Raw genomic sequence first — 27,800 nt, forward strand, 5'->3', positions numbered from 1 at the left:
ACTAAAGTGTGTTTTTTTACGATCTTGACACGTTATTCAGAATGTACCTGTGACCCACTTTTGGACCGCGACCCACCAGTTGGGAACCACTGCTTTAAATTACCAAGTTCGGTACCCAACCCTAGTAGCACTAGCCCTAACTCTCCCTCTTGACATGCTGGTGGTGTTTTCCCTGTCTACCATAATTCTCAAAAAGTTCCTCTTCTCATGTGCTGTCCCTGATCAATACTGATGTAAAACACAGGTTCTCATGTAGAATCTGGATCTTCTTTCCATTTTTAAAGTTTTACAGATGGAGAGAAGATTGGGAGGAAGCCTGTTAAAACAGTTGCCATCCTCCTCTGATATACACGCCATCACTCCCTCGTGGTAAATATCACATGTGGACATCAGGTGACCCCCTTGCTGCTGTTCCCTTGGTTACTTGGATACTGCCCCCCCCCCCCCCCCCCCCCCCTCCCCCTCTTCCTCCTTTGCATCATGCAGCAGCCTCTCAGAGCAGTGTGCTGTTTTTCTTCTCCCTCCACTTGTATAAACCAGGAGACTATCTGCCATCAGCATTCAGGAAGTGTGGGAGTAAACAAACGACAGGATCCAGCAGGAGAAACTCAAATGACCCAGGCATGTCCTAGCAACCGTGGAGACCAAACTTATTTTTGGTAGTTTCGGAATCTGCATGCATTGTGTTTAGAAGTGGTTGTTTATATTTGTTTGTGTGTCAGCTCAAACTCGTTTGTGCACTTGTGAGATCACATGGGGTCGGAAAAAGGAAGCAGCTTCCTTTCAGTTTAAGTGTCATCGCTTTCTGTTCCAGATGGTGTATGATCCAAGTTATTTCCAGTCCTGCCATTGACTAATTAGTCATCTAGAGTGTATTCACTCCCATGCATCCAGTCCTCTGCTACTGTGGTTATGTAGCTCTTCTAACTCCTCTCCACTAATGTGCTGCTGGCAGTGGTTGCTGTGAGTTTTGCCATCAATGGTGTGCAGTTCAAGGTTTGTTTTTTTTATAGCTAATATAGGAGAAATACACATCTAGAAAGCTAAAAGCTCTGCAGACATGTGTGTGTGTCTGTGTGCCTGTGTTTTGAAAGGTCCATCCTGTCAGCAATGGAGTGATGGAGAGATAACCCATAAGCCATTGCTGTGCGTGCCAAACCATCTGACTGTTTCAGCCGCGCAGGAATTGGCCTGCATTAAAGCTACTGGAGGCTGATATATCTTCTCTCTGCCTCTGTCTCTATCTGAACAGCTTGGCCGCACTGCCCATTTTCATGCAGCGTCAGAGCTTGGAATATTTCTTCAGGCAGTGATCCATCTAGAAAAAGGCTTTTTAAAGTCCAGCCACCCCCCCGCATCATCGCAGTGCACCCCCTCCCTCTCTACCCCCTACCTTCACATTGTCCAGCAGCTGCGGGGATAAGCTGTGCACGTGGTGTGAGGAGACCGAAAGACACTAATCATCAGGGAGAGAGAAAGAGGTGAAATGGAGGGGGGTCAGCATAGTGGCGGTGATGCTGCCGAACTGTAACCGTGCCCTTGACCACATCTACTGGGACTGACATAGCAGTGGGGGGTGGATTAGAGGTATTAGGCTGACAGACTGGACCCTTGCTGCAGACGTTTAATGCTGCTATATCAAGCCATACACATGTCCACTATCCTGCGGCGCTGACAAACAAAATCCCTCAAATGCACAATTCGTTGCCAGTGATTGGGGCTATTACAATGGGCACAGAGATCAGCTTTAATGTGGATGGAACATGGATGTGATTTTGATTTTTTTATACTCCTGAAAGTTAAGTGGTTGTGGGATCCCAAGAGCTTGAGGGGAGTGACATTTTGGACAGAAGTTGAGCTGTGTTTATCAACTTAAAGGCCTTGATGAAATATGGCTGGAATAATGACTCAAATCCAATTAGTCAATGAGAATTAAATGAGATTTTCCAGTGGACTCGAGTGAGGTGGGCGCATGTGCTTTGGACCTCCTGTTAAGTCAATTTAAAGGCGCTTGCCTAACCACCAATAAGCTATTGCCACGACTGTAAACAGTACTGCAGTACAGTAATGTGATGTACATGCTCCAAGCTCAAAGATTAAAGCAGGAGGATATTTAATATATTTCACAGAATCTCTCTGGATCATCTTGCTTCCAGAGCTGCTCCAAGCCTGTTTGTAAAACTGCCTTGCCTCTCTCACTCTTCCCCCTCCTTGGATCACCACCACTCTTGTGCTGATTCGCCGCCAGGTTGCCATGACGACAGGCCGCAGTACATAAACCGGGGCGATGTTTGGGGAACGCAGCGCCGCGAGGCAGGAAATCTCGTGCATTCTTTATCTCTCACCCCTCGGATGGTGCTCCCGCAGTCCTCAGTAGGGAGCAGGAGCCACATAACCAAGGGGAAGCCTTATTTTTCTATCCGGTCCCTTTTCCACCTTTTAAGCCAGAGATAAACAAAATCTTTGGGGTTCGGACAACCCACCTCTCTCCTGCAAGTATTGGGAAGAAAATGAAAAGCAAGCGAGGGAGAAATGGTTTCTGAAACACACGAGATTAGATTGACATCCTCCACTTCCACCACATATATACACACACTTAGAGCTGCAACGATTAATTGATTGATGAATTATATGTCAACTTTTAAAGTAGTTGCCGACTAATTTGATAATTGACTAATCAGTTTGGGTGATTTTTAAAGAAAATAAGTCAAAATTCTTTGATTCCAGCTTCTTAAATGTAGATATGTTCTGGTTTCTTTATTCCTCTATGGCAGTAAACTGAATATCTTTGGGTTGTGGACAAAACAAGATATCTGAGGCCATCATATTGGGCTCTGGAAAACAGCAATTGACACTTTATAGACCATACAACTAATCAATTCATTAAGAAAATAATCGACATTATAGTCAGTTGCAGCCCAACATACATTCACAAAGAACACAGATGAATGAACACACTGTCACACCCTACCCGTCATTACCTTGCCTTCCTGACATTCCATCCAAGAGCTCGAGGAAGAGGAAGAGGATCTGCTGATCAGAGGCCTGCTGGTCTGGCCCATGGAACAGAATGGAGGGAAGAAGCCCCGCCGAGATGCATTTGTCGCGTACATTTGAACACACACACACAAACTCACTTAGTTGACAAAGCATTAAAACAGACGCTGATCATAAATCTGTCTCATGCTTTTGGCTACTGGTCAGCAGTGTGCAATACATTTCCCAGACTTAGCTTCTCTTCCCTTTTTTTTCATCAGAATCCACTGCTACTTAAAAACTTCAAATGTAATGGTTTATCAATTGTCAGTACTTTTCTGTAGTGTATTTTTAGCTATGGTATTTCGACTTTGGGCGAAGAGTTGCAGACACCTCCAGCTTGGCTTCGCTTTTTTCACCGTTGTCTCTGGTAAAACTAGAACACTAGGCCAAAGCTGAGTAAGCCATTTTGGCTCCCCTAAGGTACAGTGCCACTCAAAGAGGAGGCTGTGAAAGAGCAGTGAGTTCCTGCTCTCATTGATCTCTACTCCCGTCTTCCTTTCATCCCAGCCTCAACAATCAATGCTCATGATTACTGAAATGGCTGCTTGAGGCTGTGTTTAAAGGAATGAGGTGAAGTTGTGAAACAAGGTCACCGAGTTCTATTTCATATCACGCCCTGTATCACACAAGGCAGGCGTGTTAACTGTCTGTGTGCCCCACAGTGATTGTTGTGGTCATTATAATGCCAGTTTTCACTTGGTCCGACCGTCTCGGGAGGAGGAAAAAAAAGGCAGACTCATTGTTCTGTGAAGGAAACTAAGATGCAGGGAGAGGAAAAGCTGCGAGGGGAAAAAAATGCTGACCCACATTTTTGTTGCTGCGTGCAATGGGACAACGACTCGAGGCCCAACCTGACCATTTAACTTAAATAGCATGTAATAGGAACAATGTGTGTTGATTGTACGCTGCCAGAGCAGATGTGATTAACCCAGATTTGTACTACGGGGGTCAAGGCTTTTTTTTCTCTTTCGGAGCAGGTTTTCATCCTGTGGACACATGCTCATTGTGTGACAGCATTTTTTCACTTATAACCTGCACCCACATCTCTGCAACGACATGCATTTTTGCAGCATGGGTAAGGGAACATCTGTAGTGCATTAAAGTAAATACAGTATATAGTGACAAAATGATGCCTATGGTTCTGGCTTCGATCATCGGATACTACACGGGAATGAAGTTACTTTTTCAAAGGGCAGCTAGGATTACCTTCAGGCATGAGCGTAATCAGCTGAAAGTCCTCATCATGTAGCGTAGCATTACAAACCTGTGTATGTGTTTGCCAGAGCAAAGTTTTCAGATTCCAGCCAATGAGCAGGAGCTCCTCACCAGCCCTGCATTCTTAAAAGGAGAGAGTCTTGTTTAGCTTGATTTCACAAGCATTGTGGGTGTGTGGGTGTGTGTTTGTGTACACTTTTAGCAGCAGCACAAAATGAGCAAGCGTGCAGGACTGGCTTGTCATTGAGAAGCCAGATGGATTTCAGGGGCACGTGGTGCTGGGCGTGTGTCTGCCGCTCCAGGAGCCTGCCCTGGGCTCAGCTGGCTTCAATCAACACCATCATTCACCCCTCTTGCGGGTAATCGGTGCACAATGGGCCCCCTCAACAACGCTCCCCCTCACCTCTGCTCCCCCTCAACAGCCCTCCTCACAGCATGGTGCGATATGTATTTACATTGTCTCTCCGGCACACGCGACAGTGAGAAGATACATATGTGAGCACACACACACACACACACACACACACACACACACACACACACACACACAGGCTCATTCACCTATTCTCTCGGGTATACAGTAGACACACTTGCACACACCTTCAAACCTCACAGGGTGTTGAAATTTCAGCTCATATTGAGCTTAAATGATAATAACTGCTTATTACAACCTGGGTTTATTTTCACAGTGTTGGCAATACTTTCTGTTGTTTACATTAATTTACTTAGGGCCTGTTCTTTACTTACCAGAGAAGGGGGGTGGCTGGGGTGTGACCCTGAATGACTGGGGGAAAATGCGTGACCCTCCCTCTACAATAAATGGGCCTGAACCATATTTTTTTTTATATTCGCACCAAATCTAGGTATTGGAGTTGATACAACGAGCACACAGCACAGGAGAGAGAGTTATCACAAAGACAAACAGCTAATCTCTTGAGCAAAATGCATCATCATTATCATCACACAAGCTTTGTGCGCACTTCAGCGGAATACAAACAAGCCGACAGTTTAGCCCTATTAGCCTGATTATCTCAACCACTATAACACAGTTAAAGTAAAGGTCAGTGCACCTCATAATGTCAGTAACAATCCCGTTTACAGATGCCATGCATCTTTACAACAGACAGACTGGGTAATAATTCTGCAGCCAACCTTTGTTTTCTCTCCAAATACTTTGGCTAACTGTTTATATTTATTACCCACTGGAAAGATGACTAAAATTTCTCAAATATGATCCAAGTTGTTCTAAACGGGAGTGATCCTGTAAGTAGTCTTTGAATGTTCTGTCTGTATGCACAGTTGAGCAGCGCAGCACAGTGGCAGATGTGGTTGATTACTCTGCGGCCGTGATATCTCTTTGTGCACTGTGACATAGACGCGAGAGAATGGAGTGACAAATTAAGATTGGGTTCTTATCAGCACAGCTTGGGTGTAATCTCCATTTACTTGGTTTGTGTACCTGATAGCTTCCTGCAGACAGGGCTGAGTGCTGCTTATCAGCCAAAGCAGCAGTGTAGTCCTGACCCAGTCCTGAAACTATGCGTTTCAAGGACCTTTTGCCTCAGTATGTTCCTCTCAACCACTGGATGAGGAATGTGTTGACCCAGCGGACAGCAGCATAATCCATGTCACAGTCCACCATAAAGTCACTGGTGCTGAGTAACTTTTAGGGAGCCCCCTCTCAGCTGGGGAACAGGATGTGGCAAAGGACTTCTGAACTTAAGGGGCTAGTAAATCAGTGGAATAACATGTCTGACCCTTCCCACCATATAAAAAAGGCAGCTGGACAGACAAACTCTTTGTGTGGTTTGGTGGAACACGAGGCACGTGTGCTTGAGTGATGCTCATGGGTCGAAGGTCGACTGTTATTTGGCAGGTTTTCTTCACATGTTGCATGGATGTAAGAGAAATCCGATTTGCTGCATATTTTTGGGGACAGTGTTTTAATGGATCCACGGATGCATCTGAAGGTGTTCTGTTTTGGATGTGATTGGGTTCATTTGTGAAGATACTGTTTTCCCACTTCAGTATTGGAAATGACGCTCATTTCCTTCAACATTAAGGCGTGATAATAACTGGATTTGTGTTGGAATAGACAGCAGCAGAGAACAGACTGCTCTGACCTACTGTAGAGATAAACAGGAAGCGTTTGTTATTATTCTGTCATCTCTGGAGAGCTCATAAGATTTCTGTCCTCTGCAGCACCCAGCAAAACCATCATTCTAAGCATTACATCCAACAGGAAAGAGAGAGAGGGATTAAGAAAAAAATGGTCAAAAAATGGCAGTTTGTCATTTATTTTCAGCAGCGTCGCTCAGAGTCAACTGTGGGTTCAGCCGGGTTGGTTGGACCCATTATGGTCAAGCCAGACTAAAGGGTTTGAGAATAAAATTGGTGGGCTATTTTTAGGCAGTCCACTTCCTCTGGTTTGTGATAAAATCTTTTGAGAGAGAGGATAGAGTTTTTGTCACAGTAGCCTCAAAGGTTTGGTCAGTTGTTGCTTTTGCTGTTACAGCATGTTGGAAATGCATAATTACAACCGTGTTTTGTTGACTTAGCTTATTTTTGCACATTATAACATTAGCTAATCATGATAGCTCCCTGGGTACGGCCTGTTTGTTTAAAGCTCTAACTTGCAGTTTGGGTAGTGGTGAACAACAAATATGCTCCAGTCACCCTCAGTCTAAGGTAACGTGACCTTGGCTGTTCAGACAGAACTGTCTGTGTCCAATGGTCCCACCAGGTTCAAAGAGTTCCCCACCCATAACAAGAGGTCATAGGTCAAGAACAAGGGCGCAAGGTCATGGATGGAGACACGCACCTGTTCACAGGGGGCCTCCTTTAGCAGAGCAGATGACTCCCAGATGTTTTTATGGAAATAGTGACAGCCTTGACCAGGTGTGTGTGGTGTGAAGGTCCAATAGAGTCAGGGTGCCCCCTGTGAATGTACTGTTTAGAATTGGACTTTACTTTTCATTCGCTCTTCCCAGACATGCTCAACCATATATAAATATGTGCAGTGCTTTTGAAGGATGTAAAAGCCTTGATTTACATTGTTTTGAATGGAGTTTAAGAAGGGACATTCTTGCACCTGGAAAAGCTCAGATGGAGGACTTAGTGTTGGGTTCAGTCTGTGGTCAGCAAAGAAGGAACTCATTCTGAAAAGTCTCTCCTGAAAAGATCTGTACTTTGAGCTCTTTCTTTTGAATGGCGGGATAAGAATAGGCGATAAATTGTAATGTCAGTCGTACAGCTGAAGTTGCACTCTGTGGAGAGAAGTCCCCATATCGCCCATATAATAGCAACTGGAATACATAAACCTTGCTTTTGAATGGAAGCATCTGGAAAAGGAGCAAGGCCCTTTCCTTACAGTTTTAAAGTCAGTCTTTTTTCCTGTTACTATGTTACTATATGTCCGTCTCTATTCTCCCTTTTACAGTTCACACACCTGGATTCATTGTGGTCAAAAATGAGCTATGAGAAGTGATGTAGTAGAGCTAACATGTGGTTCTTATGAGGGCTCTCTGTACTTTGCATCACATATTTCTTAAGCCTGAAGGTGGTAAACTTGTGCGTCATCCCAAAATGGTTGCACTATGACATGAAATTATTCTGACATTATTCTAAGTCTAATAGTGATGGCCTTCATGGCCAAAGATCAAGGCATTACATCACTGGTTAACATGATGAAGCTGTCATGAGTCAGTCAGCGGAAAGCTGGACCATTGTCCCTACATGACAGCATTTAGCTGGCACATATCCAGGCAGACAGCAGAGGTACTGTGGGAGCAGGCAGTTGGGTGACCTCTGACCCTGCCCAGTCTGCCTCCGGGACAAAAGACCCATTCAGATGCCCAGTACTTTAGCAAAACACCCCAAAAGCACTCAGCTCTCAGTACATATGACTGGCAATGCAGTTGAAATGCTTGTTTACTCTCAATTAAGATTGGTAAAAGCAGGTGGATTGTACTGTGGCCCAGAGGGTCAAAACAAGACATTTCAGAAAATACATCATTTCAGAGAAAAACAGCTTTTCAGAAAACAAAGCTTTTGGAAAACATGACATTTCACAAAACATAGCTTTTCAGAAAACATGAGTTCTCACAAAACACGTTTATGAAATGTTGCATTTTATAAAAATATTCTGTTTTCTGAAATGTGGCTGTGTTTTGTAAAGTGTTTTTTGAAATGTTGTGTTTCAGGAAATGTATTTTGGGAAATGTGGTTGTGTTTTGTGAAAAGTCGTGTTTTTTAAAATGTTGTGTTTTTGAAATGTCGTTGTGTTGTGACCGTCAGGGCTAGCGTAGCACTGTCATGTATCTTTGATGGACAAAAAAAGGTAGAAGTGCATCCCAGCAGCATAAAGTAAGAGTTTATACAGGAAGGGTGTAAATAATAATGACAGGGAAGAATGTCACCATAAGAACACAGTTACTACAATTAGATTTATGGTTTATGGTCTTACTGTCATTAAGCTACTTTTCTGTAGAGGCTTTTCAAAGATGGATAGTATAGTGTTCCCCACTATCATGATTTATAGCTAACATACAATTAGACCGTGTATAAAAATGTGCCCTCATGTTTATGCTGTCAAGAGTTCAGGCTTTGTGCAGCGGCGGTATTTTTCTCACTGGCAATTTATCTCTGTGCGGGCGTGAAAGAAATGGTTGTGTGCAAAGTGCTGTCACAAGGAATTCCTTGCTTAAACAAAACAAACTTAAATGAGAGCTGCCTGGTCAAAGGAAACCCTAAATAATACATTAAGGAACAACACGTCGTAAAACATGACTGTTTGCCATGTTAGCTCTGGCAGCTGCCAGTTTGGAGGAGGAGGACTCTCGCCACCTCTCTGCAGTGACAACCGTGGAAAAAGTGCTTCAGATGCCGTCTGCAGTTTGAAACACTTCTTTACAGCCTCTCCTCTAGCTGTTTCTTTGCCGTTATCAAGTTTGACTGCTCCTGCATATGAGAGGTCTGAAGGAGAAAGGGTGGTTTATGAGCCTGGAGGAGACCACCTTGGGTGACCCACTTCTTCTTGTCCAATATTCCATTCACCTTTTGTCCAACTCTCAAACAAGTGCCAGGTTCCTTTTTACTGCTCCTCCTGACTAAATCTAGCACTTGTTAGCCAGACGGTGATTGCTCCTGCACTATAGCGAGGAATTTTTGTTTGAGAAAGATCAGTGCCTGGAATGCTCAGCGTAGCCTTCTTCAGTGGAGGGTGTAGACAGCAGCTCAGCAAGCGCCACCCAGCTGACCGACAAGTGACTGGCAGGTTGTCTGAAGCTCCGTGTCATTTTACCGCACACACATCTGCGAAGAGGAAAGCGCCCTACCTGAGTTGTCCGTCTCGCTCAACATACCGCGCAGCCAGTTTATCAGTCATGACACTTGCCTCTCCATGTGATTTACTCTGGGTAAACACCAACCTCCCTTGCGTTTAAAGGAATAACTCAGGGGGCAGTGCAAGTTCACTGAAACCAAGTTTGTAGAGGCCACAATCTGCGGTCATCTTCCTGGCACACGGAGTGACAATGTGGAGTTGCAGATCAGTGTGTAACCTCTTATTTTCTTTCTTTCTGCAAAAGGCATGCTGTCTAAGACAAGTGAAAACAAACATACCCTGAAAACAGAAAAGGAGAACAGATGGACCAATGGGCTTGTTGGACCTCTTTTTTTTTCAAAGGGGGCTTGATGTTTATCGTGAGCATGCTTAGCCCACTCCATTTGCGTCAATTAGCCGATGTAATTTACCAAGCTGTGATGGATGATACAGGGGCAGCTGAAGTGCACTTAGCTACACTCGAGTGTGAGCTTTGCCTATTCCTCAGGGTTTCGTGCCTTGTTTTGAGGATGGAGATATTACCCTAGAGAGAGAGTTGAAGTGATGCAAACCTCACTGTGATGCTGCAAAAAAAGAGGAAGAAGGAGGCGGCAGGAAGCACTGACATCATTGAGATAAGCTGGGGCTGTCTAAGACCTGGGTTAATGGATGCGTCCCCAGGGTTCGCTCAGGAATGCACCCAGGCATTACCGCCAGCAGCTTGGTGTCATCTGTCTTCCGTCCCTAGAGAAAGATGACAAATAGTATTATGACTCCCCCTTTCTCCACTCTTTGGCATATCAATGACTCCAGTTTGTGTTTGTGTGAGAGTGTAAATGCCACAGTTTCACCAAGAATGGATGGCGGTCGATGTATGCACTTGGTTCCTGCTATATAGGCAATGCTATTTGACACATTTATCATTTTTATTACAGAGCCGCTGTGTAGTGAATACCCACTGTATAATGCAAACCTACTTTCTCAGCATCTAAAAATTGCCAAAGACATATTCACAGTGCAGTGTCATAGGGGCTGCCCCAGATCCTCCAATACCCAAAGTGTTCTAACAAGGCCCTTTAGGTTACAATTATTTCCTAAAATCTAGTCAGCACCTCTTTATCTGTATGCACATTATATAAACAAGGCTGGAATCGATGGTCTTGTATCGATTGCCGCCAGACAAGCCGTCACCTTGGCCAACCTGTGAACAGACAAGCAGTCTGGAGGAAGATAAGATCACTCAGTATGAAATCAATTCACATTTGACCCTTGTCTTCGAAGCATTCGGCAGTAAAGGTAAGAATGTGTGGCTTCTCGAAATGTCAGAAGATTTGTATTGATCAGTTAGTTGTGAGTCAAGAGGTTGTCAATGGTGTCTTAAGGTCTTGCTGATTGATGTGTACACATTTTTCCAGACACACTGACTGAGAATAGCTGATAGTGTTGGAATTCATGATAAGTTTGTTTGCTCCCTAACGCTGGCAACGTGGTATGTGAAATGTTGCACTTTAATACAAATTTTTTTCTCAGCTGATTTTCTCAGGGAGCGCAGCGCGGGTTTTTAAAAAGTTAGTGTCTTCTTATTTCTGGCTCCAATTTCGCTCCATTACTCCTCACACCATGAGTTTAGCGCATGTCCAACCCAGAAATGCATCGGTGTATTTCATGCACACACTATTTTCTGTCAGGAATCAGCTACTGCAAGCTTGACAATTGAGTATGCAAAGTACTTTCAAAAGGAAACTGAGCGAGTAGTGACATCAGAATTATTTAGACAGTACCGGAGGAGCTGTATGTGAGAACACAAATATCCAAATCAGTTGGATTGGACATCACACAGACTTCACCCTGCCAACTCCCAAGTGCAGAGTCTGTGTCATGTCCCCATGTGTGAATAGAGCAGGTAATTGTTCACAGAATTCACAACAAGCGAGTGGGCGTGTTAATGACATTTCTATCATGTGGCTCAAGCAAAACTGACAGAAAACAAACATCCAAGGGTGAAGAAGAAGAGTAATTTAAGTGACGATGACATGGAAATGGCTAACTGGAGAGATTCTGTAACTTCTGTTGGTAACAGCTAAAGCCGAAATCATTAGACAAATGCAAGGAAGGGCAAGAGACTTTTATTTATATGACCAACTAAACCAGCAATGTGACCACAGTGTAATCCATGCCATATCCTGCCTCCTGCACGCTGTACTCAGGTGTCACCCCTTGCTTAAACCAAATGGAGTATTTCCAGTAGGTGAGAACATGTACAGTCTCTTGTTGTGTACCACATGTGTCAAAGGGAAACTCTAAACAATGTCCGGACCTGATTCTCTGGACAATGAGAATATGGCTTGAATTGGGAATTTCTCACCACTCCACTCTGCGTACGTGCTCTGATTGGCACTGTGTGGGGTCAGGAGTGGTGTCTGTGTCCTGGCCAGTGTAACAGGAGTCTTGGGGAGTCTTGAGTTGAGTGACGCTAATATTTGCACTCGCTGACCCCTCGTATTATCACAGTAACATACTTGAACTCCACTTCACAGAACTGTCTGTGGCGTGGCCCTCCAGCTGATCCCCCCCCTCCACGCATTACATTTGGCTGAGCTAATGGTGTGAACTTGACAACGTCAACAGAGCTTTGCACAATCAAGCATCCTGTCTCACCTTCTTTAAGTGACTGGACCTCAAGGAAAGCCTTTCCTGTGTGTGTCACAGGGGTAATTCCTAGTGGAGAATCGCATATTTGGCATGTCTTTGTGTGTGAGTGTGCTTTTATCCATGTTGGCGATGAGAAGACGAGACAGGAAAAGGGGTTTCCTTTGGGCGTTGTGCGATATATCCCCCTATCCCTGGCCTGCTTAGTGAGGGAATGCATTGGGTGGAGTTGGAAATGCGGGCAGGGGTGGGAAGCGTTGGCCGCCAAGGGTCATTTCCTTTCATCTTGCCTTCTCCTTTGACCTCAAATAGCAGGCACACACATGCATACTGAACATAAATGCATTTATATTCACAGAAAATCCATCACCTTCTCGCTGACATCCCCATGGATGCTGTCATACGCTGGAGCTGGAATCCAGAAGGGGAGGGGAAACGGGGCGAGTGATCTAAAGACAGAGAGCAAGAGAGGGAGAGGGAGCAAGAGAGGGAGGGGGAGAGGGAGTGGGGACAATGTCAACAGCTCAGCTCCCAGCACAGTCAGCTGAAATCCAGAGCTCAGCTCAGAAGCTCAGAGAGGGGAAGCAGACAAAACGCAGCTTCGGCCGGGAAACATCGTCAGACTCAGCAAAGGCATGGAATTCGACCACGAAACACAAACTCCAAAGGGCAAACAGAGGGATCTAAATCCACAGGCTGCAGGAATGCTTTAAAACTTTCTTGTAACCTTGCTTTGTTGAAAGGGTCTTTATTTTCCATTTCAAGTGACGTGACACAGGGACAATCCATCTCTCAGGGCAGCCCATCTGAAGTGGGTAAGTAGGAGATACTTGATATTGATACTAGTGAACCCTCCTGCTCACTGATAGCTACACCATAGTGCTATTCACTCAGTGGGAGATGGCACACACGACAGGCTACAGATGTTATAGTGTAAACCCAGTTTGCCCATGCACTGCATCTCACTGCTCAATCCAGCCAGGAAAACACAGACTACTGCAGCCAATAAAATAAACATTAGTCAGTAGGCTCAGTAGAAAACCAAGCAAGAAAGAAGCTGGTGGGGAACAAAGGCTACTAATCCCACTAAGACGATAAAGTTTCCCCATTTTTGTGTTGTTGTGATTGGAAGGAAAGGCAGTATTTTACAGTACTTTTTTTCTTTACTACGGTGGCTTTATAGGTCATAAACAGCAGCAAAAGCTGGGTTGTGAAATGTGCACGGTCTTGATGTTTGGGCTCCCTCTCCAGTGGTGTTGACAGCACGCCTTGCTTTGCCCCCATGTGTTCTGGTGCATTATATGAGCACGGCTTTTGGCATATTGGTGGTAGTCTTGGATTCAGGTTTAGCTGAGATTCTTTGGAGTTTGATTTTCTTTGGAAAATGTTCGCATGATTTCAGGGATGGATGGAGGTTCAGCGTTATTGAGTGACGGAGCAGTGAGTTAAAAGAGATTGATATCCATGTGTGGTTTACACAAAAAATGTGTAGGACTTAGTTCAGGGAAATGTTTGGCATTCCAGGAATTGAGGGAGGATGGGACAGTGTCATATGTAATGGGTACAGGCCTATTTTGGGTCCTAGACGTGGGCTGATCACACATGTTCATCAATCACACAGTCAGCCCGTTGGTGTAAGTAGTGGCCTTGCAGCCAGACATTCCATATATGCTGTACATCTCCTCCCAGCAACAGCTCAACCCAATATGGAACTAGGCGAGCAGACTTCCACTTAGCTCTAAATGCAGCATGCTTTTGCTTGGGATGTTGGTATTGCTGTTTTTTTTTTAGAGACTATCCTTCCACATTTCCCTCACGGGAAGTCGATACTCCATCGCAGCTCAGACCAACATAAACACACTGCCCTAATCTCCCAGGGTTTCTCATTTGGAGAAATTGTGAAGCCTCCTTTCCCATGTGGAAGCATTGCCTAACCCAGTTGAGAGGCTGTCATCTTAGCTGTAAATCCTTTGCGTGTGTCGAAAGTGCAGTGATGAAAGTTCATGCACCAGCCCTCCAAATTTCCACCTGTGAAATTGATTAAGGATGCCTACTTTGGGTTTAGCCTAAGTCGGATGGTTTTTGGATGGAAAACATTCCAAACAGATACTTCACCGTTTGTGAACATTTTACCAGAGGCTGGGCTTTTAAATAGCTGATCTGGGAGATAATACCTATATGAAAAGGCATAAGACAAACATTATTCCTGCAACATTCAAAGTAATTTATTCCTTTCAGTGGCTTGTGTTTGAAGGTTGATGAACCAGAGGCAAAACTCATTTATACAGTCATAAGGCCATGTGTATTTTCTTTGATGTCTTTTTGCATTGTGAACAAGATAGTATCCATTTCCACCACATTAAAGGCTTACTCTCCAGTCGGCTGGAAATCCTCCTACGCTCACGTGTGCCAGGGGGCAAGCTGAGTGACATCGCTAAAAGATTCAGTGTGTTGGGAGGGCATTAACGAAAGTTGAGGACTCACATGTAGCGCACATACACACCCTCTGCTGCCGTCAGCGCTCTCGGGGCTTTTCATATTTTATCGACCATTACGGATGCATGAACTGCTCTCTCAGGATTAGAGGGAGTGCGAGGCAGAGTTAGTGAACGATGGTCGGCCTTTCGTAGCTTCAGCCCTGCTGCTGACTGGTAGCTCAAGGGCCTCCTCATTATGATAGGGACAGAGAGAAAAGGAGAGGAGGTCTGTAAAGCTGCTTAAATTCAACTATCTGATCTTTTGGGTGGGATTATCATCATGTTGTATTTACAGCAGAGTGGTCACGGTGTCTGATAGACAGAACTCAGGGAGACTTTAGCAGTAAGGCTGCTGTTACTCTCACTCCTTCACTGGAAGTCCCCCACACTGAGTGTGTGTCAAACGGTGCTATTGTATTTGTGCCAGTGACACACTTTCTGGGGCTTATGATGTGTAAGCATATCTCCTCTTTACAGTGCCTCAATTCAGTACAGTATTACTGCAGGCTATTTTAAAAAAATGCTGGTCACTTCAGAGGGCTGTCCCTACATGCGTTTCTATAACTGTCCCAGAAGAGCATTCCTGACATTACCCAGAAGCCCTCTGTCCTCTATGCTGCAGCTGTTGACCTCTCAGTAGCTTAACAATGCACAATATAGACCCTATCCCAATACACCCCTTGCTCCTACCACTTAGCCTTTACCCCTCCGTTTGTGCGTTCACGTCTCAGGTTAGGGCAAAGTGTTAGGGCTACATGGACCTCCAAACAGAGGTCTTTCAGAGGCACATCTCAAACCGAGTGTTATGAGAAATCATTGGCAAGGTTGCTGCACAAGGTAGAAAAGAAAACAAAAAATGTGTTTTCTTCTTTATAAAATATTTAAAGGTTACGATAAGCATCTTATATTACTTTGATGTTGTTTCAATGTATTATGGTTCTTTTATGTACAACAAGCTTAATAACTGAAATCTATATGCGGATGTCTTGGTAGCTAACTAGCTCGCTAGCCTATGATAGTCATGCATTTTGAAATACTTCCATGTCACATTGCCCCCCATTTGATGGCATAAGAGGCTTGAAATTTAACAAAAGTCCAGCAGTAAAGTTGCTGCACTTGTTGCAGGTCCTCCAGTATCACTGCAGAATAGCAGGGTAGGAGCGCCGGTTGCTAACGACTACAGAGCGCTGCTAATTGCCTGGTAATGAAGCAGTGCTGCCTGTATCCCACACAAGCGAAATCACCACTGCAGAAGATGGCATATTTCCAATGTCTGGCAATGCATGCATCTGTTAACATAAATGCCAGCATACTGATGATGTATAAGGGTTTTGAGGGGTTGTAAATATATCAAATAGGATTGAGCTGTAGAGTGCCCCAATCCACTCACCAACATTGATTGACACATTCAAACTTGGGTGCACAGGATGAGAAGTCCATGGTAAGCTGAAGAACAGTGTGTGTAGTCTTCAACATGGGAACTAATTGGTGACTAATGGTGAGTCAGTGTTTTTGTTTGGTTTGAAAGTTCAAAAGTTGCCCTTTTCGCCACCCAGAAGCTGGAGCTGGACCTTCTCAAGCATCTGTGTAATGTGGATAAGTGCACTGTACTGATGGAAAGGACTCATTCCCTCAAAAAGACGAGACTCTTGGGTGTTTGAAGCACATGGATTCTCTGGGAAGTCCAGCATCCCTTTCCTCATGAGAGTGGTAACCAGCTCTGAGTCTGTACTCACGCCATTTTTTTCAACACATAAAAATAACATGTCTTTAGTTAGACTGGGAGCTCGTGACTCTGGCATTCCTCCCATATGAAATAAGAAAATTATTTGACACGGCAGGGTAGCGCTTTGGGGTTCGAGGGAAAGGGATGCCAAGTATTGGATTTCATTTCGAGCCCTGTTAATATGTGGGAATGTCGGGGCCTGTGGAATGTGGCATGGCCGACTTTCTTCTCATTCCCAGTATTAATAGCATAGTTATCCCAGTGATCCGGTCTATTTGATGAGCAGAGATGTGAGTCGCGGAGATGTGCCCGTTGGCCAGAAGAGAAGTGGGTCAGCAGTGGGTCTGTGCTTCTGATGTTAGTCCCCCCTCCCCCTTGACACGGTACGACCTCCTTCCTGAGCCAACATTAACATCTGCATTGTTAGAGTCCCACGCAGCAACTGGTGGACTTTCCTTGTGCAACATGTGGATGACCTTCTGAATACAGTAACACAAGCTGAAGTCTTGACAGGTGTCTCACAAAAAGGAGCTTTTTGTCCTGTCAGGTTTCCAAAACGTGTCTGCAAACTCGGGTTGATTCGTTGTTAACTTCGTCCAAGTCGCCTGCTTCTGCACAGGTTTTTATTTCAACTTTTGTTCATGCAACTCGTGTTTGTGGTCCGCGGCTTCTATGAAGGGGTTTAACATGTTTATAATAATTTGCTTCAAACTGCAACCGTGCATGGTTAGATACTTGGAGCCCGACCACTGCTGCGTGGAGTTGCAACATTTATTTTGATCAAAGCAAAAAACTCAATCTAAAAGTACAGTTTTAACAACCCCCCGGTACTTCATGTGGTCCGCGCCATTATGAATGTTCCTCACATCAGGAAATGTCTTTTTTTTTATGAATCAAGCTAAATGAAATAGCTATTAATGACATCCCTGGAGGATTGGAAACATACCCCCCCCTCCTATTTTTCCAGTGGTTTAGTTGAGGCATTTCCTCTTTATGGGTGAGGTGGGTTACAGTGCCTCATGGCCCCATTAAAACCAACAGTGCTTATATGTTTGTTTTGAATGAGGCTAGAAGCCAATAAGACCTCTGAGAATTCTCCGATGTTGGCTGTGAAAGTTGACAGTTAAAGAGTTTATGATGTGATATTGAAAGACTGCCATGCGTAGGTGGTGGAGATCTGGCTCCTCATTGTTTTGATTGGTAAGAAATGACCTAATGAGGACATCATGGACACTGATTGATTTGGTGACCAAAATTCAATGTCAGGACAACTTCTAATGCCATTGTCAATTTGGTGCAGAATACTAATGACATGACGTTGATGTTTGTTTTAAGGTGTGTTGTTATGTAAAATAATCTCATGCCAATGTCATCTTGGCAAAGAATAACATTTAGTTGTAAAAAATCAAGGACCAAGCTCATTGAGTGCAAAACCACATAATGTTAACGACCACACAACGTGAAATTCTAACATTTTTGGACATTTAAAATACTGTCAGCCCAATTTTCATTCCAACCAAAATTTAACGCCTGTCCGACATGTGAGTCCAACATCTTTCTGACATCATGACATCTGGTGCCAGCTGGGCAGTGATGGGATACTGGAGACAGTTATGAAAAGCATTCAACATCCATTGCCATATTTCCTAAAGGGACAATCTGAGCGCTTCATATACAAGATCAGTAACCGCAATGCAAACCTGGGGCGACTACATATAATTACACTGTCCTTTCTATTGGCCGTCTGACAAGATCTGTTTGTAAACAAAAGAAAATGAAAAATTCCTTGCTCTCTAAATGTGATTGCATTTGCCTCGGAGACAGTCTGGAAATATTTAAGCAACAGTATTAACCACGAGCTATTAAAGTAATTAATAATAATTGTGGTTGTGGTCAACTTAAATGGAGGTACTTTGACTTATTCATTTCTTCCTTATGTTATGCACAGCACTGGCTTTACACTGTGACAGCCCCATGGAACAGGCTCAACCCCACCTCCTTAACATTGTCCTGCTGCTATTGTTAAAGCTTGTTATATACAGTGACCAGAAACATGAGGCGCTTTTGAAACTCAATGCGCTTGAAGTCCATTGTTGTGTTGTTTCAGAAGTATCATTTCACCATGAGGTTTCCCGGTGGATGTTTTGCCACTGACTCAGACAGTCTTACCCCAGACTGTGTCCTGGAGACACCGTCTGAAGGCACGACTCCCAGTCCAACAGCTGAAAAGGGTTTCAGCTGTCTCATCCTCACAGCTTCCCCTATCTGATTGCAGGGCAGAAAGGAAGTGATTGAGGGAGAACGTAAGCAAAGGAGTGAGGGAGGTATGGAGGAATGCTTGAAAAGAGAGTCGGTGGGTGAAGGGAAGGGTGGGTTTCTGATCATCTGATTCTCAGCTCTTTTCCTGGAAGATGCACGTAGGCATAAGAGCACAGACAGCCCTTATCGGTAGTCGCCTTAAACCCTTGGAGAGTGTCTGGCTGGAGCTGAATCATGGTGCCCATGTAACTGCTTATCTTTATTACTCACACGTAACCTGTGAGCAAACATTTACTTCTCATTACCTTGCTGTCAGAAATTATGTTGAAATGAGCTCTTAATTTGTTTGCCGTGCCAATCAAAGAGGCTCAGAGTGTTTTGGAGAGAGACCATGCTGTCATAGCTAAAAATAACTGTCCCCTTGAAGATGAGATACACATGGACTCCAGAGCTAGGGAAGGAAATTTAAAGTTGCACAGGCCAGTCGAGCTATTCCTGCCTGCATTAGCCTACCCTGTCAGGCCCCAGCAGAAACGTCCAAACCAAATCCTCTGGCCCATTGTTCAGGTCCACATGAGAAAGCCACGCGGTGTACAGACTCTTATGAAAGCGCTGGCCCTCTGTGTGCTTTCAGAACGAGTGCAGGAATGCATCGCATGCAAATGTACCGTGAAAAAATGGCAGTTCCTCCACTGTCAGCTCTGGTCATTTGTCAGTTGAGGCTGAAACTCGCTGTTGACCACGGAGACCTGCACTGGAATAGATGGGTGATGTCACAGCTCAGGAATGCAAGTCGCAATGTGTGTAGCGTACAGTGCATTCGTTATGTTAACATTCGGGTAAGATCGTTGGATGGATCTTGACTATTAGTCATGCCAGCTGTTTCAGATCAATCACATATCGCTATGTCTTTACATAAATCTCGTAAACTGACCACCCATTGTGCTAAACCCTCTGTAACTGAGTAAGTGATGCATGAATGAATAAAATGTCTTTAATTGGTGTGTGACAGAATAATCCAAAATGTGTGTGTGTGTGTGTGTGTGTGTGTGTGAATGCTTGCCTGTACTGTATGTTGCACTAATGTAACTGATTAGCACTACAGTGTGGCCTCTGAAGATGTATGATGTGTATATGGCCTCCACAAGGCCTAAAGCAGGGACTGTGGGTGGGCCCCAGCTCCTATGGGTTCTTGGGAGAATGAGTTTTCAGTGTCCCAGGTGATTTGGCTTGCTGCCAGTGGCTTTTGGAGGGGGTAGAAAAGAATTGAAGGGTAGGTCCATTAGTCATTGTACAGAGGGGCAGACTGTAGAAAGGGAGGGAAGGGCATGTTGGAGAGGGCATGTCTGGGGCAACAACATCCATAGGGTGGCATGGCTCCAATGTGTCCAATGTCTCGCTTGAATAGCGTCTTCATGTCAAATTAATGAGTGTGAGTGGTTCACTTCCACAGGCAATTTTTACATACCAGTACACAACCATGGCTACCCACAAATATGGGGACATGTGCCAACACAAAAACACTGAGACCTTTTGGTGTGTGTTCACACTGGTGTCCACCTATGTGGATATCATGCATCAGGACATTAGAAATCTTTTGCAGTTTGAAAGACAGAATTTTACTCTTAAATTGTGATCTGTCATCTGCTGCAAGAGGAAAAGGTCTCAGTTAGAAACATATATATATACACCAAGATGGCCTATTTATTTCAATGGAGTTTCTGGCCTGGTTCATACGCCCAAAAAGTTTTCTAGCTTCACTGAATATGCGCAGTAGTTATTCTCCTGCTGGCCCCGCCTGCGAGATCCTGCTCAGCTCATAGACTTTACATTGTGATGACTTCACAGATATTTTAATCGCTCCTCTTTGCTTGAGGAAAGTTTTACTTTGACAAAACAACCATGTCTCAAAAAATCAGAAAAGAAAGATTAATAAATCACCTTGTTTGCAGTTCCAGGTGTCCTCTCAACAGTTTTACATTGTCTTTGACAGTGGTGGTCCATAGGGAAAATGCTTTCTGGGCCGCATGAGATTTTTTCACTGCAATACCTGCCTGGCCACTGGGAAAAGTTTGCTGCAGGGCTGAGCAGCTTTCCTTGGGGCCTGGGATGTTCAAAGGCTGAATAATTCCAATAAAGTACTTCTTTATAAAATTTTCTTCATATTTAAACCATGATCATATTTATAGCTGGAATTTCTCGGGTAGTAGCCATACATTGGATTTACATTGTCTTTTGACTTTAATTGCCTTTTTGTAATAGTTTTCATTGTTACAGGTGGAGTCTGCCTTTCCTGTGCAGGATTCCAATTTCTTATGCACAGGGCTGGGTATCGGTACTTGATACCTTTTAAAGCATAGACCGAAATAACCCAGTGCCAAGTAGTATGGAAACTTCTCCAGCCAAATGATACCTGCATTCGATCTTTTTTGTATGCAGATCTAAAAATCCTGGCTATTTGTATAGTTTTGCTCGCAGTCAGCCGTTGCAAGCATTCTTGAATTTAATGTGGCCCACTACTGCAGCAGCTACATCTGTACTGTCTGTGGTGTGATAAAGCTGAGCATGGTGTATTTGATGGAGTTGGCAGTGTAGGGTGCTAGCCTGGAAATCCAGACCCAAATCTAGAAAGATTTAGGGTCTGGCCATGAGTAATGAAAATGGCCCAACTCGAGGGGCGGCACCAAGCACGCATTTGTAAATATCACTGCACGCAATTGGATAACACTACAGCCAATCAGAACAATACACGGGGTGACGTATACGCTTAGCTACCAGCGGAGCTAACTGGTAGATTAGACTCTTGCCGTATCCGGTCGGCAAAACAGCAAAAACGTCCTTCTTGCAAAGGAAAGATTCGAGCGCCGTCTTCTGTTCCTCTTTTAGAGAAAAAGCCAAGTCTAACTCGTTCATTGTAGCGGCCAAAGCCGTTTCAAACAACTGGTGTTCATCCGTAGCCATCTTGCAATGTTTACTGACTGATTCCGGACTTCGTCGTCGCAGCGCTGTCGTCATCTGTTTAGCTCGCCTCTGGCCCGCCTGTATCAGATACACCGATGTGATTGGTGCAGCTCGGTTTCATGGGCATAGGTAATGAGCATCATTACTGATTGCCAGAGTGACTTGCTGAGCAAATTCAAATTGTGCTCTTGCGAGAACTCTGGATTTCCAGGGTAGTAGGGTGCTGAAATGCCACCAAACGAGGATGTGTATCAAATGACGTACAAAAAAAAAAGATATCAAATGATGTGTGACACTGATACTCTATTGCTATCAGTGTCACTTTAAGGGTTCTGTTATTGGTACTGGTATCATCATATTTTAAATAACACCTAGCCCTACTTACACACAAGGAAAACAGCATTCAATCATGAGCTGTGCATTACCATGTTGGACGACTGTCTACTATATTACATTTGAGTCCATAAATTCTCTAAGCTCACAGTTTGTTTGAGGGTACACACTGTTAATGCTCTTCTTCTAGCTAGAGAAGCTGCTTAAGGCTTGTTTGCTGCCACCCAGTAGTTAATACATGTGTAATTTGGAATGAAACTATATAATTAAAATGCACTTGCTCTTCCACAGTAACCACACTGTAGGTGTCAGCAAATCAACAAGCACTGAAATCTTAGGGATTCTAGTTGCCTGACGCTTCTTGACTACCAGCACTGACGTTGGCTCAGTCAGATGTGCGCTCTTCTCGCCAGCTGCATGCCAACAGTTTGCCAAAACTGCATTTGGCATCCTGTTCATGCCTGTGCCAGCGTGGCACTGCTCCCCCATCTCTGGTGCTGGGTGCTTACATAAGCCTGACTGTACCCTCCTCTGTGCCCCAGCACCCGGGAGGAATGGTCCTTATTTGTGGGACCCAGGAAAATGTGTGTGCAAAAAAAAAAAAAAATCTGCCGCAGGCTTCCGTCTGATCTTTTATTCAGTGCCTCTTTAAAAATAATCTTCCCCTGTTTCTGTGCCTTTGCCTATTCTACTTGTTATTTGTTTCAACAGTTTTATTGCAGCTTCTTGTTTTTCTCCTGTATTACTCTTGCCTTCCTTTCTTTGCCTCTAACTATCTGGCTACCAGTAGGTGGGTGAAAATAGATTGAAATCCATTTGTTTATTTGTGTGCTACAGAGAAGATGACAAGGGCACTTCCTCAGTGTGAAAGCAAGGGGCAGGTAGAGGTACTGGGGTGTGGAGGAGGGGAGAAAAGGCAGGAGAATTAAGGTGAGCAAGATGCATTTGAATGCAGGAGCACACTGCTGTAGCTGTAGCTGTAGCTGTAGCGTGAGGAGGAAGAAGGAGGGCAATGAGCAGGGAGTGAGTGATGCAGTTTTTTTTATTTGGTCCAAGTGTGTCTATTCAGGAGGGATAGAAATAACAGGAGCTTGATTTGTATCTGTTTTTTATTATTTGGTACTAAAAGTATTGTGTAGTGGGACAGATGTTGGGGAGAGAATTGAAGTGATGCAGGGACAGATGTTTGAGAGACTGATCTCCGCATAGATAATACACACCTCTTCTTCTGTCGCTCGCCTGCACACACACAATCACACACCAGCAGCAGCAGCAGCAGCAGCCTGTCTCTCCTCACTGCTGCCCCCTCCTCCTCCTCTTCCTCCTCCTCCACTGACCTACTTCCCGGCGCTGGGGATGAGGCGATGAGGTAGTGGGCTGAATGAGAAGTGGCAGCAGTATCTCCCTTTATCCCTGCCTCCCTCCCTCACCTCCTTCATCTCTCTGTCTCTGTCTCTCTCTCTCTGCTCGGCTGCTCTCCAGACTCTTCAAACACAGAGCAGCCAGCAGGCTCCTCTCTCTGCTTCAGGGCTCTCGGTGTGTGAGTATGCAAATACCGCATGTGTGTATGTGCTTACATCTGAATCTTGAGTGGGTGTGTCTGAATTTGATGTGAACACGTGACTGTATGGCAGCGCACATACAATGCAGTATGCGGTATCAGGCAAGCAGGGAATTTGTCAAAATGTGTTTTCACGCTTTCTACAGGCGTATGTGCGTGCTGAAATTCTCGTCTGTCATGACGAGCAGTTAGCGGTGACGAATCTCCATGCACCCTTTTCTGCATCTCCCATTTTTGACACACGCAGATGGTTTTAATTAACACTACCCTGTAGAGATCCACAGGCTTTCACTCTTTCGGTGATAGCTTCCTTTTCCTGCGACTTATAAAATGACTGTGCATGTGTCTGTTTCCTGGTGATGGGCAGGGAAATGTAAGGAAGTCTGAGTGTGTCTCGAGTGTGTATGTGTGTGCCGTTTTCCATGTCACGAGCATCAGATGTTTGACAACTCAGTGACACGAAAAACACCAGAAAGGGAGTGACAGAAATAAAAGAGCAAGTATGAAAATGGAGCACAGCAAAAGTGACACAGAAAGAAAAATGAAAACAAAAATCCATCCGTCAAGTACTTCCCTGTCACATTGTCAGCTATAGTGATACTTTCCAGATACAGTTGGTGAGGGCAGGTTTTAATGTTGCACTCTGCACATTCTCTGTGACGACAACATTTCGGGAAGCAGCACACAGTCGCCTTGTCCGAAAGTTGCCAAAGGCATCAGCGTGGGGAAGCAAAGAACAGAGGAGTAGAAAATGTGGAGTGAAGCTGGCAGCAGGACATGCGAGAAGTGGCAAGGAAAAAATGACAGATGTTACTGTCAGAGGGGGGTTGACGGAGGGAAATGTCACTCCATTCACCCTGAAAAGAGGAATAATGGGAGATGACGGCGAGTCAGAGGGGGAGGGAGAGAAGGATGAAATGAAAAGCTTGGAGATAAGAGGGACTCTCCGGGCACATATGGCACTGGACATGGTCAATTTGGATTGTGTCTGTATGGTGACTCCCCCATACAGAGAGTGATAAAGGTTACACATGCACGGTCGTCAATGTTGTTGCTTCCTTATATTTCCCTGTATATACTGTGCATGTGTGTGTTCGGATTCCTTGGCCTACTTTCCCCGGGCATGGGCTGGAAGACGGCCAGCAGAACTGGTGTTGAGTGAGGACTGGCCGCACGTGGGGCTCTGTGGGAGAGTGAAGATAGAAGCACACAGATACACTGGACAGGAGGTTTAGGTTGTGTTTTTGCTGAATGGCTTTAAAACCCCTGTAGAGCGGCCTCTTTTCCATTAGGCTCCGCCAGCTGTCCATTGCAACAAAAAATAACTCACCGCCATAAAGATTTGGCACCAACCCAGACTTGATCCTATAGTAATAAAAACGATGAAAAGCCGTCACAGTTAGTCTGAAGCAGAGCCTTATAAGTGTAAATGTATGGAAAAAAATCTCCATGATTTTCCAACTGAAGTGGGCTTTTTACTGTCATCCCACTGTTCCCCCCCCCCCCACTAACTCAACACAGTGGATGCTCCTCTGTGTCTATACAGTACATCCATTTCTGGTCAACATCTGGTTTGATGCAAGTTAATGTGGTGTCCCTGCAACTTGTTGTACACAATACTCCATACACATGTGACTTCACTGTAGGTTTTTCTGTGGGGATAGAGATTTTTATGGGCAAAGCTTGATTATATGGACAAGTGGCCCCAAATTATGGGGGCATAGACTGTATGTAAAGATGGACGTGACATCTCTACTTAAACCCACTGCACAAAATGAAGCAAAAATATCCTGAATACTGCCGCGGCCATCTTGCCGCTGCTCTGGTGACGCCTTTTGGAGCCAGAGTCTGCCCAGTAGTAATCTCCGCGGTTTCTAGTTTCCCGCCTATACACCTGTCCGACCAATCATGAGCAGTGCCACTGAATGTGAGCCCACCAATTTGCTCACACAGTTGTAAGTCATGTTGTTAAATAAAGTTGTTAAGTAAAGCCAACAGCAGCGTGATAAAACTACCTTAAATGACAGAAAGCATCAAATGTGTTTGATGTGTACTTTGAGTTTTAAGTTTGGCCCATGTCCCATCCACTAACACGGAGAGGGTCGGCTTTATGACCTATACTGCAGCCAGCCACCAGGCGGTGATGGAGATGTTTTGGCTTCACTTTTGGGGGGCTGACATGTCGTCCATCTTTTTCAGTCTTTTTTCAGAGTAAAAAAATCCCACGAATTTTCCACATTGTTGGGCCCATAGACAACGCGCACTAGAGACTTTGCCGGGTGAGCAGCTACTTCTGGTTTAGCCCTCTGCTAACTTAAATGGAGATAGCATGATTTTATCGAGTGATTCCTTTAGACTTTTGAAATGTTATTGCATCAAATTGATCAAATCCCGATAGTGAAACAAGTCATTTTGCACAAGTTGTGATGCTTAAAAAAAGTCCTGATTTACAGACCTCTCTTTCCCAGTGTAAATCTATGGGAAAATGTCTTTGGGTCCAATGGCACGAGACATGTGTAGCTGCAGCCACATTGTGTTTGAACCTTGCACAATACACCCCTACAAACTTCACCCACCAACAGGACAGTTGATTGAACCCTGCTACAATGTTATGTTGTAGCAGGGTTCAATTAACTGTCACGTTGGTGGGTTCATTCATTATACATAAAAACATGATTCACCGTATAAGTAATGAGATGTAACCCTAACCTTAACACCTGCTCTTCCAACCTTACAATTCATAGCTAAATGCTAACATAGTATTTTCTTCCGGGCCTCTGGATCAAGAGGTGAAAGGGGCAGATCGTGGACTGACATGTAGGTATGGTGGGCAAATCTTGTAGCTGGTGGGTGGGCCACCTAGCTGCTCCAGCCACAGCTTTACAAGTGGATGGCATCATGTGACGCACCCCAAAGTTGTAATTCCATGGTTTTGCCATTATGTCAAATTGGCTTCAAAGCTTGGCGCTGTTCCTGGGGGCTTGGTGTAAACTGGCAACAGTATTATAAGTGAGCACAGGCGAGCTGTATGACATAATGAAGTGCAACAATGCAGCCAATAGGAAGTACTGTATTCTGAACAATCATCCACAGAATGTTGTAGGACCTCAAAACACTAAAACTTAACTTTTTTGGACATAAATATGTCACAAAAAACAAGTCAATAAGAAGCAAGTGCAAACTTGTTTGCAAGATACATCACTGAAGCACAATATAAACTGAAATTCTAAAGGGATAGGTTCATGTTTTTCAGGTCTATTTGAGAGCAACACTCACATGCTGATAGGTGCATTGTTGGTCCCTGTAGTTGTCCTTTATGTCCATATTGACCTTCCCTAAATGGTTCCAATGTATGAATCGAGGAGCAAAATTTACAGTCCTCATTCTGAACAAAACTCAACTCCTATACTCAGCCAACGCTAATGTGAGGGTTTGCAGCCATTTGGCTTAAATGAATCAACTGGGACTCTTCAAAGTTGCCGTTATTTTAGTTACAAAATTCACTGTCGGGTGGAGAAAAACAAACTAAAAAGGACTTAAATGTTTGATGATAACATCTTAATTTGTCCGACTCACACTGCTACAGCCTAATATTAGCTTTAGCTGAACGTGTTTGAGCATGCCTTTATTATTTCAGTTGATACTGTGCTTGCACAAATACTTTTGTATATCATCAGATGAACACATATTAACTGACACACAATTTCTGGGGCTCTTTGTGGGTAACAGAGTACATACACTATGTGCAGGGGATGGGAGGAGCAGGGGATCAATAGTGGCCACGGGTTGTTGTAGCCCTGGAGCCCCATAGCAGGTTAATCCCACCCTGATCGGGGGGCATTCAGGAATTGACACCTCAGCTATCATAACACACACACACACACACACGCTGGTGCAGTATCAAATGTACCTCACATACTGACATACATATACCAGATGCCACACATGCTATAATTGACATTCAGCATACTGACGCAATGGCTATGAAACAGTCCCCGTACTTGAAGGTGATTAAACAGAATAATTTAAGATACTATACAGTATTATATTCTGTAAAAGAAGCCCACTAAAGGTTGCACGGGCATTTCCATGTTCAACAAGCCAGAGAAAAACTTTGGTTGCTTTTCATTTAAAATCGCCTTCAGTTCGTTTGTAGCTGTGCATAGCTCCGCTGCTCCTGCCTTGAGAGGGATGGTAGATTCAAGGAGGCGGAAAAAGCAATTGAGCAAACGACGGAGGGGCAAAATGGAAATGTGG

At 44.4% G+C, this 27,800-nt stretch overlaps 1 protein-coding gene across 4 annotated transcripts in view; it reads left to right on the top strand.

Annotated features, from left to right (window-relative positions):
• The window catches only part of daam2 (dishevelled associated activator of morphogenesis 2), a 117,192-nt gene that overhangs the window by 11,323 nt on the left and 78,069 nt on the right, over positions 1-27,800 (top strand). Inside the window, exon 1 of one of the 4 annotated variants that reach the window (XR_007571024.1) lies at positions 12,765-13,041. The exons of the other annotated variants lie outside the window; for them this stretch is intronic. The gene's annotated coding sequence lies outside the window, so the exon portion shown is untranslated. Of the gene's footprint in view, positions 1-12,764; positions 13,042-27,800 lie in introns of those variants that run through there. 4 annotated transcript variants of the gene reach the window in all.

This window comes from Epinephelus moara, chromosome 14 (assembly GCF_006386435.1).
Source record: "Epinephelus moara isolate mb chromosome 14, YSFRI_EMoa_1.0, whole genome shotgun sequence".
In the NCBI taxonomy this organism is placed as follows: Eukaryota; Metazoa; Chordata; class Actinopteri; order Perciformes; family Serranidae; genus Epinephelus; species Epinephelus moara.